The sequence below is a fragment of the Phymastichus coffea genome, unplaced genomic scaffold (genome assembly GCF_024137745.1).
Source record: "Phymastichus coffea isolate CEN01 unplaced genomic scaffold, Cenicafe_Pcof_1.1 PCOF00024, whole genome shotgun sequence".
Classification (NCBI taxonomy): Eukaryota; Metazoa; Arthropoda; class Insecta; order Hymenoptera; family Eulophidae; genus Phymastichus; species Phymastichus coffea.
In genome coordinates this window covers 258,964-274,809 of record NW_026706835.1, presented here as the reverse complement: position 1 = coordinate 274,809, position 15,846 = coordinate 258,964, and positions in this window count along the sequence as shown.

The window sequence follows — 15,846 nt, the reverse complement described above, 5'->3', positions numbered from 1 at the left end:
GAAATCAGACGGCCCACTCGACAGCGGCTCACTGAAAGTCGAAGCCGGCATATCTCGAGCCGCCTCAATCCTCGCCTGCTCCATCGAGTATGCCAGGCGACACCGCGGGCAATTGTCGACGATTGTGTCCAATCGTCCATAGTTGCGGCAATAGTCGCGCCTGAGCAACGGCTCCGCGCAGTCGGTCCTGCGGTGGTCCGGCAGTTAAAACATTTGTACGGTGGGAGATCCAGCAGAGTATCCAACGGCACAGACGCCAACCAGCAGAGGAAGATTCCCCTCGAAGGACCGGACCTTGCGCTCGAGACGCTAGCCCTGCTTGGCACACCCAGTCAGGGTCTAACCCGCCGCCCGACTCGTGAAGGCCACGGGGCATTGGTCGATTTCCATCGACTCATCGTCCATAACTGTAGAAGCCAAAGACGGCGGTAATGCATCCCGAGAGTGCAACGTCGACTCAATGTTGCAGGAGGATAAATTAAGCCGCGCCTTTCGCGTTAACCTGCTCCTCATGCTCGCGCCTACGCTCATTGGCCGAATATCCTGCCGGTGCGAAACCTGCCGGGCCACCTGTTCTTATAAAATGGTAGGCCTGATCGAGTTTCTGGAATGCAAGAGGCTTCCACGGCAAGGGCTTATGCACATGCTCTCTCGAGAGCTCTTACAAACCAACGGCTGATGCAGACCACCCCTCGCAGATACGACGCGCGATCTCTCCGAGGTCTCGCGTATTGCGAGAGTCGTAAGACGGAAGCACGCACACTTTCGTACGGCTTCTGCTCAGGACTGCACCGGTGCAGCCAAGCGCAGTGTCGTGGTTAGAACCTTAAGTTAGAACTTTCTGACAAGACTGATCAGATCCGCGGGCTCGGCCGGGACCAGTCCCATCGGTAGCGAAGGAGGAACCGGCACTACTCGCGACCCGAGACTGGCACGAAAAACCACGTCTAGGCTACAAGAGGCTATGGTGGAGCCTCGACTAGAGAGGCCTCCTACTCCCCTTGTAAAGGAAAAGCGGCGAGCCTCGCAGCCTGGCGTGACTCCTCAGACCCCAGATGCCATCGGCTGATGCACGTCAACCGGGGCGCTCGCCCCAATCGCGACGACCGATTGCACGGAACGATCAGGCTCGCAGGGTGCGGCTACTCCAAACTCATCTTCACCGTCCATCTCGTTACACAGACCTACAAAGAAGAGGTAACAAAATACCTACATTATCACAACTGTAGACTAGAAATTTCCCTATCTCGGATTAGTATCTTCTGACTTTTTGAGGCGCAATGTATCACTTTAATTCCGAGACATGCACTCTCGTACCACGATGTTTGCTGTCCGTTTGCAAGTTGTATACCTCCAGTAATAATACGTCAACAATTTTGAATGGGCCGTCATATTTTGGATCTAGCTTTGCGCTTTTACTCGCGGCAGCGTTAGAAAACGTATGGACTTTTCGCCAGACTAAATCACCTACCTGGAAAAGTGCTTGCTTTCTACCTCGATCATATTGTTGTTTCTGTTTCTCCTGAGCTTCCTCAATATGTTTCGCTACTAGATCTCTCAGCGCGTTGAATCGCGTTAAACGGTCTGTCCATGCTTGCATATCTATCTTTGTTATTGGCAATTTCTTTCACGAGGGTCGTTTGAAAAGTCCGTGCAAAGTCAGAGAGATGGCGCTAATAGTGCGTATCAAGGTTATTTTCAGTTAGTGGCATATCTTGGAAGAGTACACACCAAGTTTCAGCCAGATCGGCCAATTACTTTGCGTTTTACATTCGTTTCAATCGAAGAAATCGAGTGGTTGTAAAAAAATGGACGAAAAAGAATTTCGTGTATTGATTAAACATTACTTTTTCAAAGGCAAAACGCCTCAGGAGATTAAACAGAAGCTTGATAAACATTATGGTGATTGTGCACCTTCGATTAGAATGGTTTATAAGTGATTTCAAAATTTTCGGAGTGGCCAGATGAGCACAGAAGACGCTGAACGTTCTGGACGCCCTGTTGAGATTACCACTTCAGATATCATTGATAAAATCCATGATATGGTGATGGCTGACAGAAGAGTGAAGGTACGTGAGATTGCTAGTACTGTACGCATCTCGAGCGAACGGGTACATAATATTTTGCACCAACATTTGGACATGAAAAAGCTATCCGCTAGATGGGTGCCGCGATTGCTCACGATTGACCAAAAATGAGATCGTGTGAAGTGTTGCAAGAATGGTTTGCAGCTGTTCCAGCAAAATCCGCAAGACTTTAATCACTGTAGATGAAACATGGATACATCACTACACTCCTGAGACCAAAGAACAGTCTAAACAATGGGTTACCAAGGGGGAATCTGCTCCGAAAAAGGCGAAGACAATTCCTTTTAGTCGGGAAGGTTATAGAACTGTCTTTTGGGATTCGCAAGGAATAATCTTCATTGACTATCTGGAAAAGGGTAAAACCATTACAGGCGAATATTATTCATCGTTATTGGATCGTTTGAAAATCGAGTTGCTAGAGAAACGTCCACGATTGGCCCACAAAAAACTCCTCTTCCACCACGACAATGCGCCAGCTCACGCCTCAGCAGTTGTGGTCGTAAAACTGATGGAGATAGGGTTCCAACTCATTTCACATCCCCCCTATTCTCCAGACTTTGGCTCCGTCGGACTACTATTTGTTCCCTAATATGAGAAAATGGCTGGTGGAAAAAATATTTTATTCAAAAAATATTTTATTCAAAAGGAGGTGATTGCTGAAACGAATGCCTATTTTACAGACTTGGACAAATCCTATTATTTGGAAGGGATTAACAAACTAGAGTAGCGTTGGATGAAGTGTATAAGCCTAAAAGAAGACTATGTTAAAAAATAAAAAGGATTTATTAAAAAAAATCAAGCAGTTTTTATTTTTGCACGGACTTTTCAAACGACCCTCGTATATTGGCAATTTCCCGTCTAAGACTTTTAACCGGATGAGGGTTTCTACCTTAGTTAAGAAACGCAGGCGAAGCCTTGGTTGACGATTATGTCGCGGTGTTTAGGGTGTGTCTAAACTTGTGCAGGAAACGATCCCAGCTTCGGTGGTCTTTATCAACGAACATCGCGATCATCGTTTTAAGTGTTTTATTGGCACGTTCAACCGCGTCGTTTTATTGGTGATAGACGGGGCAAAGTACAAGTTCTATGCCATGATCACGCAACATATCTTGGAAAAATACACTCTTATACGCTTTTGCGTTATCGCTAATCAAATACTCAGGTGTTTCCCATCTAAATAAAATTAGTTCTTCAAGGCAGCGGCTAGGGCGGGCCCGTCTGTCGACCTGAGTGGTTTCAGTTCTATCCATTTGGTGAATAGATCCTGAAACACTAGTCTATACCGGAACCTATTCTTGCTGCGCGGTAGCTCGACAACGTCCGTGGCTACTACGACCCAAGGACGTTCGACTGCACATTTTCCCATCAAACCGAGCGGCGCCTGTTGTACAGTTTTGTACTCCTGGCACTTTTTACACTCACTGATGTAGGTACTAACGTCATACCATACGCCCGACCAGTAGTACTCACGTGCTACTCTATCGCAGGTCTTTTTTCGGCCTAGATGCCCAGAAAACGGTTCGCAATGAGTATCGCGCAATACTCGTTTCCTATGCTCGACCGGGACTAACATGCGCCAACACTCTTCTCGGTTTGTAATAGGATCTAGCAAATAATTTTGCATGAACTTATATAGCGTGTTATCTTCTACCCTCCACGTCATATACTTTTTAGGCTTAGACAATACGTTCTGTACCCATTTCAAATACCATTTGTCGCTAGTATCCTTGAAAGCGCATATTTCGCGCGCTTCTTCATATTTCCTAGATAAAGCGTCTGGCACATGATAAAATGCCCCCTTCCTATGTATGATCTCGCAATCATGCTGCTGAAACTCGAGCATCCATCTTTCTAATCGGCCAATAAGTTCTCTTTTATTCAAAATTTTAACAGATCAAGTTTTTACTTTCTTAGGTCAAGGCAGACACACATTCAGTTGTACTCGTATACCAAATACTACATAATATACAGTGGTAATACAGATACGGTTCATTCCGTTGGTTCTGAGTTCCTCTTGACGTTGGAAAAAAACATGCTAATATAGATATAGTTATGTATAACAATTCATGTATACGAACCCGACTGTTACATGTACGTGTGAAAACATTTTTCTAGCTGTATTTAAGTAGATTTCAGCATTCTTGTATGTATCTCGCAAGAATATAGTTTGAATTAGCATTCAAAGGATACACTTCGCCGTGATTCTTAGTTGATAATGAGGAGAACCAGTATGAAATCCAGTAAAGCAATACCTCTTGTAATGAGACAACGTGGTATCAAAAAAAGCTGAAAATAGCATATTTCTCTCGTAGTTTTTCGGGAATCTAAAAAGGACGCATAAAATTTTTTATATATCAGAACACATACTCTTCTGTAATTATTTCCGAAAAACTGAATAATATATGTTAAAAGTATGCTGAAGGAGATCTTTCTATTAAAAAATAAGGAAAAAAAGAAAAAAATAAATGAAGAATGCAATTTAGCGGCTGAAAAAACCATTATAGCGCGGTCCCATGAATTTGAAAAATTTTAGAAATTTACCTTTCAGTTAGAAAATTTTTTCACATGTAAAACTGAAAAAAGATTGTTAATAAAATGAAATACGGTTAAGCTAAAAGCAAAAGAGTGAAAAAAGTTGCAAAAAACGGTTTTTTGCATCCCACCTTGCCCCAGGTTCATTTTAAGATTTAAAACTTTAAGAAAAGGATACTTTATTCATTACAATTGAAAATGGTCTCGGGTCCAAATCGACCTATAAACCCGGCTATACTCTTACGTGAAATATGTCTTGTGATATTACTGTAAACTGTCGGTTATATTTTTACATAATATTTTCACAAACTAAATTATTTCATTAAACATTTCAATAACATTTTAAAAATATTATTCTAAAGGTTGCCAAATATGTAAATGAAATATATATTGCGATATTTCTGACGAATCTCCGTGATATTTTAATGTTATACTTTCAAAGACTACATTAAATATTTCAGCGAATCATTTTAATAATATTTCTGAAATATCAATCGAATCGTTGCCAAATATGTACGTGAAATATTGTTTGACATTTTTCTGCAATCACACCGTTATATTTCTATGTTACATTTTCAAAGACTACATTAAATATTAAGTGGAATATTTTAGAAAATTCACTTACTTTTTATTTTATTGTATTATTTTACACTGAACTGCGCACTCTGCTCTCTAGTTTCTATCTCCCTCTGAATGTCTCGGCCTGGCTTTGCTTGGGCTGAATCTTCTTCACTACTTGTTTTTCTCTAATTTGTAAGAAAATTTGTAAGAAAACATGATGATTATAATTATGTAAAATGGTTAGTATTTGACGAACACATAATATTTATGTTCATAAATATGATATATGAGCGGTATTAAATAAATAAATAAATAAAATGATAAAATATATTTTGCTTTTTATTTTTGATTTTATACATTTTTTTATGAGCACAGATGTAATAGTTTCACTCAAACGATTGATTTTCATTTTAAACCGTTCTCTATCACGAGCCATCTGCATCCATCCTCCATGACGAGCAGTACAATGTACATATGCCCATGTAATTATCTCGCGTATTTGAATTTTTTTGAAAACGTACCGACTTAGATGGTTTGTTTTTTTGGTTCAATCTTAAATTAAACAATACTGATTAAGACTAATTACGCATGTATTTCATGATTAGGATTTAAAAAATCTTGAGATTTTTTTTTGACTTATCTAATTTTATAATATCCATATACTAGAGTGTCAGTACTGTTAGGTAATAGGTATCTGTTGTCATCATAAGGATTCAATGCAATTTTTCTTTGTTGAATAGCTTCAACATTGTGCAATTTAGACTTGATCGTACATTGCTGTCTTTTATGAATATGTAAATTTTGTAAATAATCCAAATAATGATCAAATTCAATAGTTTTCTTGACAACGGAAGCCTTCACACTTTTAATTTTTTTCATAACATCAATACCATTGATACGAGTACAGTACGAGTACATTTAACTCCTTAAACCGAACTCCTCAACTCTTCTAATTCTATTAGTATATTTCCCTTGCATTCGTCCTTCATTAAACCAACGACCTTCTTATTTACCCTCCGCATATCAAATACGTTGTCAGCAGGATAGCCACAAGTGTCAAAATAATTTTAGCTTTCATATTAGCATAAATATCTTGATACTTTACGGAGTATATGAAATTATCAGTATCTGTATAGATAAGCTTACACTTTTTTCCATACATTTCTTTCATGTAATCATAATGAGAGCTGTGCATTAATGTTTTGGATACATCTAATACTGTAAGAGCCATATAAATAGGTTTATTAAAATATACCTGAGTTTTATACAACTGAGTAGCTACCAAGTTTTCATTAAAAATAGCTTTACTATGGAAGTTAGATTTTGAAACGAAAGCTTCTACACTATATCGTCCATCCCACTTTGTTAAAAGTTTTACATCAACATGTTTGCGAACTTTTTCCATAGTTTTACTTTATATACTATTATTCATGATTTTGAAAAGATTTTTATAAAATTTATTTTTAGCTTTTATTCTTATCGAACTATTTATGTTAATGTACAGTTTTAGCCATACAGGTTGCTCGAATTTTCAATACTCTATGAATTTTTACAAACTTGAGTCGATGTTTAACAGCTTGTTTGAGAGTTCGATAATGTATCACATAATTTCTCTTATTCATGAGAGTAAAACATAATTTTTCATGCTTAAAACCAGGAAGCTTGATGTGCTCTCGGCAAAATAGAAAATCATTATGCTCATCGTGAATCGATTGCACGTAATCTAAATCGACTTCTAAAATATAACCTGTTGGAGCATTATCTGCAATCCGTAGAAAATCAATTTTATCAAAAATTTCTTCCCATTCAATTTTACCTCGTGGCAAATATTATGTCATCACATATCCATACAAGTTATTAGCGTCTAAATAAGCAAAGTACTTCTTTTCTATGCTAATATCAAATTTTTCTTTCATATATCTGTTGTTAGCTGCATCATATCGACCTGAGCATTGGCTCAAACCACCATAAATACCTGATTCTATAAATAAATGCATATTGTACAAATCGTATTACTCTCCTAGAGTTTTTATGTTGAATTTTTTCCAAACTTGGAGGGCATACCCGTATTCAGCATTTGATACCTCTGAATCAGTGAGACTACTGTAAAAGTATTTTTTTCAGGCAAGCTGGTTTCTTCAAGTTTTTCCCAGCAATCGATGTATTCATATGAAAGCACTATTTTCCACGTTAACAAATTTTTTTTCTTCATTATCTTGAAATTCTGAATTCACAATTTCATAACTACCCAAATAAAAAGCCAATTTGTCAAGTGATGAAGCCATAAACTTGAATGAATCAATGAACCGTAATTTGATTCCAGTATCTGCAATAGTTTTTGTGAATACAATATTTTTTTTTTTCGTCAAAAGTAAAATTTTAATATTTTCAGAAAAGTGATTAGATATATCACGAAGCATAAAGTGAGCACCATAACCACTAAGATTGTGAAAAACTACAGGTACTATACAAGAATCTTGATAGTTTAGATTGCATATTTGGTGGGCCGCATCTCTATATATTTTTATTAAGTGACAATGGTCATAAACTTTCATTGATTCATTTATTAGTTTGTCACAAATATGACATACATTTGTTGCTTCGAATTGAGTGATTTCCTCTGGCGTAAGATCATTTATAGGTTTTGAATCGTTGTAAATATTTTTTATACAATAAGAAATATTTATACGAACCATTTCGATGGCTCAGGCCCGCGATAAGAATTATATCTTGATAAACTATCATCATAACTACATTTTAAGTAGCAGTCTATGCTAAACATTTCGTGGTGTTGAATGGTGATGATATTTTTATGAACATCTTACTCATTAACTTTTGGTTGTTTCGATAGACATTCACTGTCTCCATAGATAATAATGAATGGTGATTTTAATTTTAATTCATAGTTCTTGAATTCAATCATATCTTGATCTTTTCTTGGCATCTGTATACTATACGAATACTTATTGCAACGATTGCCGAAAATCGTTTGGACTCGCGTGAGCTACGAAGCGTGGCTGAGCGTAACAGCCGCGATCGGTTTGGGTTAGAGAGAGAGAGAGAGGGCGCGTTAAGGGCAATGACCGGGTGGGGAGAGTTAGCAAGCCAGTATGACTGTGTCCTTCAGTCAGGCGACCTCGCAGCTCTTTGCATTGGAAAATAAAGTGTTCTTTCCCAGCCGAGTGATACCGTGAGTTAGAACAGATAATTAGCGAGTGACGAGGCGAGTGTGCACACTGCGGAACGTGTGCACCACTAGTGGTACAGATAATTGTGAGTGGAGTGCCGAGTGCGCGCACTGCTTAACGTGCGCGACCTCGGCAGCTGCGAGATCAACCTCAGCGGCTTCAACAGCAACGCGACAGCCCCAACGGAGAAGCAGTCGCAGAGGCAGTTCGTCGTCCAGCAGTATAGTCGGATACGGTTGGCCACCGTATCCCCGTCAATTTAGCGATAGGTGCACAGCACTTTTCAATCGTGTTAACGTGCGATCCTGCGCAGCGTGCGCGGTGAATTTATATGCAGCGTGCGTGCGAATAGTCCGCGACGATCGCGAAATCTACCCTCTCTCTCCCCGTTCGAATTATTGTGTCGAAATAGCGTGCGTAAGTCTCTCGGCAAATCCCTCCCTTATACAAGTTTAGAGTTAATTGAATAAAGTGGTTAGAGATCCCCGAGAAACGATCTTATTATTTAGTCTTCCCTTTGTCCGGTATCGGTGTTGTTGTTGACATTCGATTCAAATGCGCCGGTAATCTAGCACGGATCGTGCGAGCGTAGTAGGAGCTGTTCGTCGACCGAGATGCTTGCGGTGTCCGACGGAGCGCTAGTAAGCTAGCGCACCAGCGCCACTGTGCGAAGGGATCACGCATCCAAGTTAGATCGATGAGTGGACACGGCGCATGCGTACAACGGATCGAGGTGAGTAAGTGTGCTAGAAGCATACAGTTAACAGCGCACCGTCTGGCCGTATTGAGGACTACGATTACCTGGGATTTGTGGCTAGGCGGCAGTCTGTTACATTATTTATTTATTTATAGGTATTTTCATTGTGACGGTAATCGTCGTATTAGCGCTAATAGCCTAATCTAGTGGCTGCCTGCGGGGGCAGCACCTACCGGTAGACGAAAAATGTAATGAGGGAATTCGGCACGCGACGAGACGGAACGCGCGCGATTGAAAACGAACCAGAGTGCAGGATTAACTACCGATACGGAGAGCCGCAAATCGACGATTAGAACCCGATCGCAGAGCCGTGTCACCTAATATTTCGACGTTTTCCCGAATTTTTCTTGGAGTGCGAAGGTGGATCGACAGGAGATAGCCTGACGGAGCTGAGTGCGTGCGAGAGTGTGCGAGTGAGGAGTTTCGCCATCGAAGGCGAAACCGAGAAGCGCGAGCTACCTCGACGCGACAAAGACAGACTTTACCGCGACCATTGTGGGAACTTGTTCTTTCGTTCTTCGTACGACTGCTAAAAAGGTAAGCTGGCCAGCTTAATTTCGCGATCGTGGTAGAATTACCAAATAACTAATCTCTCGACTCGACAAAAAGCGTGCATGTAATAACTCTGCGAACTGCGAGCGGCGAGCGATCCGATACTGCATGTTGTTGTCGTGCGCGAGACATGTAAACATAAACACGCGGGCCGAATGTAGTGTAATATTCAGAAGTAATAAAGAGTTCTCGCTTGTGATACTAACAAGATCGCCGACGTATTTATTTCACGGTAGCAAATAGTTGGTTGACTGACACCCGTTCCTTCCTGCTCTCCAATTTTCGTGTTTGACGTAGGTATTTGCGCTATTATAGGTATTATTTAATTGCTATTTATAGGTATTATTTAATTAATTATAAATTAATTAAACGGTATCCACCCCGTTACATCATGTACAACAAGTTTTTCAAAGGTGTTAAAATAATGCAAACACTGATCACGAATAAATTTTCTATTTTTGTAGCGGGATAAACTGCTTTTTACTAATCTTGCAAGGTCTTTTATATGAATATAATGATAATAATTGGACATTTCTTCTCTGATCAATAAAAAATTTTCATAGTTTAATTTTTTATGATCTATATAATAAAAAGGAACGAATTCGTTTTTTTTTTCTAAAACAAAGACATTGATTGATATGCTGTTTTGCTTTTCAAATTTTGAAATTTGATTCAAAGAAACTAGATATGATATACCATCCAAATGAAGTTTATTCTCGTGTGATATATAATGACTTACTCTTTGAGGATGATTTGTATATTAAATTTAACATAAAACTGCTAAGATTATCCATATATAGCATTTTTTATCATTATTTTCTACATTGATACAAGAATGCTTGTTTTTTAAAAATTTTGGTAGATGTTATATAAAAACTTCCATTTCGCATTGGATTCAATTTATTGATATTAATTTGAAGATTAATAATAGAATCTAAAAACATCCTGATTCGTTACTTTCAGATTCCTTCACCTCGTTTAATAATTGACTTTTAATGTTATCATCAAACCATTTTTTGAGAAGGTTTGAGGGATATACTTCGTGTAGTAAAATGCTTTATATCAAAAGACTTTTATAATTCATCTTGGTTACTTGATATTTCCAAAATCTGTATGATAGTACAGCATTAATTTTACAAGTATTATTCACTCTTACAATATTTTTGACATGCGTTGTAAAAAAATTCTTAAACATCTTTTAAGAATGATTCAATATTAATGTGTTGAGTATTGGCTATAATACTAGTTTTCCACCCATTCTACACGATTTTTTATACTATTACCAAAACCTCTTCCATGAACTCTACAATTTTCTAGTCTTGAATGAATACATTTAAGTTTACCAATGGTATTGAGCAATGATTGTTTTTGTGGCACACTAAACGATAATGACTGTCTAAAAACTTTTTTCAAAGTTCGCAAATAAAAGACACATTATTTTTTCCATCGTTCTATAATTATTTCATACGTAGGTTTTTAGAAATAACAAGATTTATAGCTCTTTCAATCAGATGGAAGTGTTCCAAACATGTGTAAATTTCCATTGTTACTTTTAGTATAGATATTGGTTGTTGCAGGTCTCTATCACAAATGAATTGACATCGGCGTAAACTATTTTATATATACCTGTTTTTTTTAACGTCGTTATATTTATGTTTCATCAGCGTTAATCAGCAACGGAGGCTTGCAATGTGTTTAAGAACAAAGCACATAAAACTTTTTTCAGTGGTGCTTGTATCAATAAGTAGAAACTGACAATCGAACCCCGGCCTATCGGGTGCGAGTCCGTCGCTCTATCGATCGAGCTATTGCAGGCCTCATATATACCTGTTTGACGTGCTTTTTTTGGTCTTGGCGATTCAGAATGCTTCTACTGTGAAGATTGTTGTTTTGTTTCAGGATCATAACCATAAACCCATGATTCATCACCTGTAATAACTTTTCTAAGCACATTATCATCATTACTGACCATTTTCAGATTGTCCAGACCGATATCTAAGCCAATGTTCTTCTGCTCTGCTATGAGCAATTTTGGGATGAATTTCGCACACACGCGTTTCATTCCTAAATTTTCGGTTAAAATTTCTGAAATGATAGTTTTGGTATCCCAAGGTCTTCTTCTAGTTCTCGCACAGTCATACGACGATCTTGTTCGATTGCAAGTCACACCCGCTCAATATTATCTGCGGTTTTTGTCGTCAAAGGTCGGCCGGAACGAGAATCACTATCGACAGAAGTGTGACCATCCTTGAACCATTTATACCACTCTTTTATTCGTGTTTTGCTTATACGCTCGCTTCCGAATGCCTTTTGCACCATTTCAATAGTTTCCGAACTCGTTTTTCCGAGTTTAAAGCAAAATTTGATGCAAATTCGTTGATCTTGTTTTTCAGTCATTTTTGACAATATCAAAATCCGACGAACGCGAAAAAGGCACTGTAAACAAAGACACACTGCACATGAACTATACGTCCGGCAGGTGTCAGTAAGTAACCAATAGATTCATGAGGCTTTACTGTTGACGGTTCTGTCCGGTAGAGGTCGCTCTAACACTATGGCGCGAAGATATAAACGTAGGCCCGATACTTTCCGGACAGACCTGGTATGCTCTATTGAGTAATTCATCATCATCGCTAAGCATTTCTGTATCGGATTGAACTTTTTCTTCCATTTCCATAAGTAACTCTGATAACGGTCTTTTAGTTGGAATGCAGAATTTATTAATGTCTTGAGCATGTTTTGGATAAGATATTTTGAGCTTCGAAATTTATTGATAGATGATAAGAGAATGATCACATTCATACAACTCAACACTGTTATACATACTATTTAAGTTGCGAGTTCGATAATTAACAAAAAAATGTGAAAAAATGAATGTGAGAGTGATCGGTGTGAAATTGCATCATCGTTGAGAGTGACGACAGAAAAATAAAAACAGATTATTTCTTGTTCTCGACTGCTCTCGAACACATTGTTAAAAACTTGATTTTGCCCCATTATATAAATAAAATTACATTAATTTGAGAAAGATTATTGGCCTTCTTTATTCATCTATTCGCTTTTATAGTTCAAAAGTGGAATCGAGATGGAAAATTAATCAATGCATGTTAGTGGAAAATTGATCTACTCATCGGATTTGTCTAAAAAAAGTGATCCATTCAAGATGATTGAAAATTTGACAGTCGTAGAATTGAGGAAGATTCTAGGTGAAAACAACGTTGCTACCAGCGGCAACAAATCCGAATTACTCACACGATTGATGATATTGGAAGACAGCGTGAACAGTGTTCAAGATTGTCTGGAAAAACGAAACGTGAATAAACAAAGATAAGAACAAAATGAAGCACAGTGTTTGGAATTTGAAGCTATGAAAACAGAAATCGTCGAAATGCAAGAAGCATTAAAATCAATTTCTTTACTTCTGACCAACGCTACATCTAATCAAACACTGACAGGACAAAATCGTCAAGGGCAGTCATCAACGGCGTCTGGAGCAATGCAGCAACAACTACTAACGTTAACGTCAGCAACTGAATTACAGCAGCACTCGTCGACAACTATGGCAACAGGATTACCTTCGATTACTTCTCTACTTACGTATACATAAAATGAAATCCTAGGTATACCATCGGTTAGTGTCGCGTCGTCTGCTGAAGTTATTCCTCGAATTTCTATTAATTCGATCAGAGAATTAATTGATACTTTCAACGGTGATAGTGAAAAATTTGAAAGCTGGTTAGAGCAATTGACGTCAATAAGAAGAACGTATAAATTGAACGATGATTTTACGCGTATTGTTGTTAGCAGCAAATTGAAATTAAAAGCAGCGGTATGGTTTCATTCTCGTCTGGAGCATTTAAATATGTCGATTGATGAATTATTAAGCGATGTGAAAAAATTATTTTATTCGCCAATGGGGAAGCTAGATTTACGAAAGAAATTTGAAAATCGAACATGGTTATGTACAGAATCTTTCAGTGAATACTTGTACGACAAAATTATTTTATTAAACAAAGTGAATATCGATGAGTCTGAAAAATTAAATTGAATATGAAATCAATAGTTGCGCATAAAAATAAGGAATCACTTAAGGATTCAGTAGAAAATCAAACCAATAAATCTGAAATTGATAATCAAAAGAAAAATGATAGTCAAAGTTATGAGAAATCAAACGATAAAAAACGTATACGATGATATAATTGCAACGCATATGGTCATTATGCAAGTGATTGTAAAAAAGAGAAAAGATCGAAAGACTCTTGTTTTTTTGTGCAGCTACCAATCACATGATCAAAGATTGTCCTGAGTATAATAAAAAATTGAACAATTCTGAGGTTATGAGTATTGAAACGAGGTTCTTCTAAATTTCAACAAAAAGTTTCGTTATCATTCGAGTGTAACAATGAACAATTAGAAATCGATTTTATTGCATTGTTGGATAGTGAAAGTGCTATTGGTTTTATTAAAGGAAAATTTTTGAATCCTGATTTGATACAACCGTGTGAAAACGCTGAGTACTATGGTGTAAATGATTCCAAATTGAAAATTATTGACAAAACGACAACTAATTATACATTGTTCAAAAATACTTGTATTATTGATATGTTAATGGTAGATGACAGTACGATGGTAGTATCGATTATCTTAGGTCGTGATGAATTTAAAATATTTGACTTAGAAATTTCAAAGTAAACAGAGAAAACACATGATAATAGATCTGATATCAATAAGAGTATAAATAATGTTAATACTATTTTTTTTTTTTTTGAGGACAGTCTGAATCCATTTACGAACAACTAACGGAAGCCCGCCAAGTGTGGGACTCAGTAGCTCAGGCCACCAATACCCACCAAACATATCTCTCCTTGTTCGCACCGCAACCAGCCCGGAACTGTTTATCACATTACTTCAGACTGGGCGGCTGTCATTGCGTGTCCAAGCATACATTCATCCCTTTAATACTCATTCATTCCCAAATAGACTCTAAAATTTTCTCATTCATTCAATTTTCCAAGCATCCATCCGTCTTTTTGTTTCGTAACTGGAGAAAAGAAAGACCTTTTTCACTTTCAAAAATTCAGATACGTTTGAACAGTACCACTGCTTTATACTGACTGGGATTTTTGTATCTTTCAAATCTAACTATGCACTAAAAATGAAATAAAGACGGTATAGTTTTGGAATATTTGTATTATAAGACGAGCTACGGCGCGACGTTTCAAATTTTTACGACTATGGATCAGCTAAAAGCAAACGCGAGCACTGGTATACACATATACGGCATTGATATTCTAATTCTTTAAGTTTCAATATAAAATTTATTTCAAATTCTAAGAATGTATTCTAAATTCTATGAAAAAAATGATCGAAAAAAGTTTTAAAACAAAAGTGAAAAATTTTAATTTAAAAAAAATTTTTAAAATCAAGTAAGTGCATTGGCACTTTTAATTTTTCATAAGTCTCAAATATGCTTGCATGCAACTAAGCCCTAATATGTTCGCGCGCGACTAAATTCCTATAGATCGATTAATACATAGGAGGTTAAAGGCTACTTCATGGTATGTAACTGCACGCAGAGTCATTTAGCTCTGAGCGCCCGCAGCGAGAGGATGACGTCATCTGGTTGTAGACATAGAAAATTTTTGTGCAAGGTATTGATGCTCGCACGCGGCTAATTCCTTTCATGCGTGTACGCTTCTAACTCATGTCATACCAATTACCTTTTTTTCACTGTTAAAGTAGAAGTTTCTCATGTTTATAAACTTCAAACAATTTTAAGAGCAAATATATCACATTTAGTGTATTGATAATTTATAATCAGCAAAGTATAATCCGACTGCTAATTTATAAATTCCGATGCTCATGAATGTTTGAAAAATTTTCAAAGTTAAAATGAGCGCGTTGATTATGTAGTTGATAACGTGCAGTCACGATACTGTTCAGTGTGACACATCGCACTGCTCCACGGCTAAGCCCGTATTATGTTCCCGCGTCTAAGTTATCATATGACTTGAAGACTTATCTTTCTCAGCGATACATAGAGCTAACGGGGATATGTCACTTTGTGGGCGCACAACTCTAAGTTCTTTTCTGCTTGCATACTGTAGAGACAAAGTGTCGATAAGATTGAGATCAAACTTACTATTAGCAGTATGCGCATTGGAAAGAA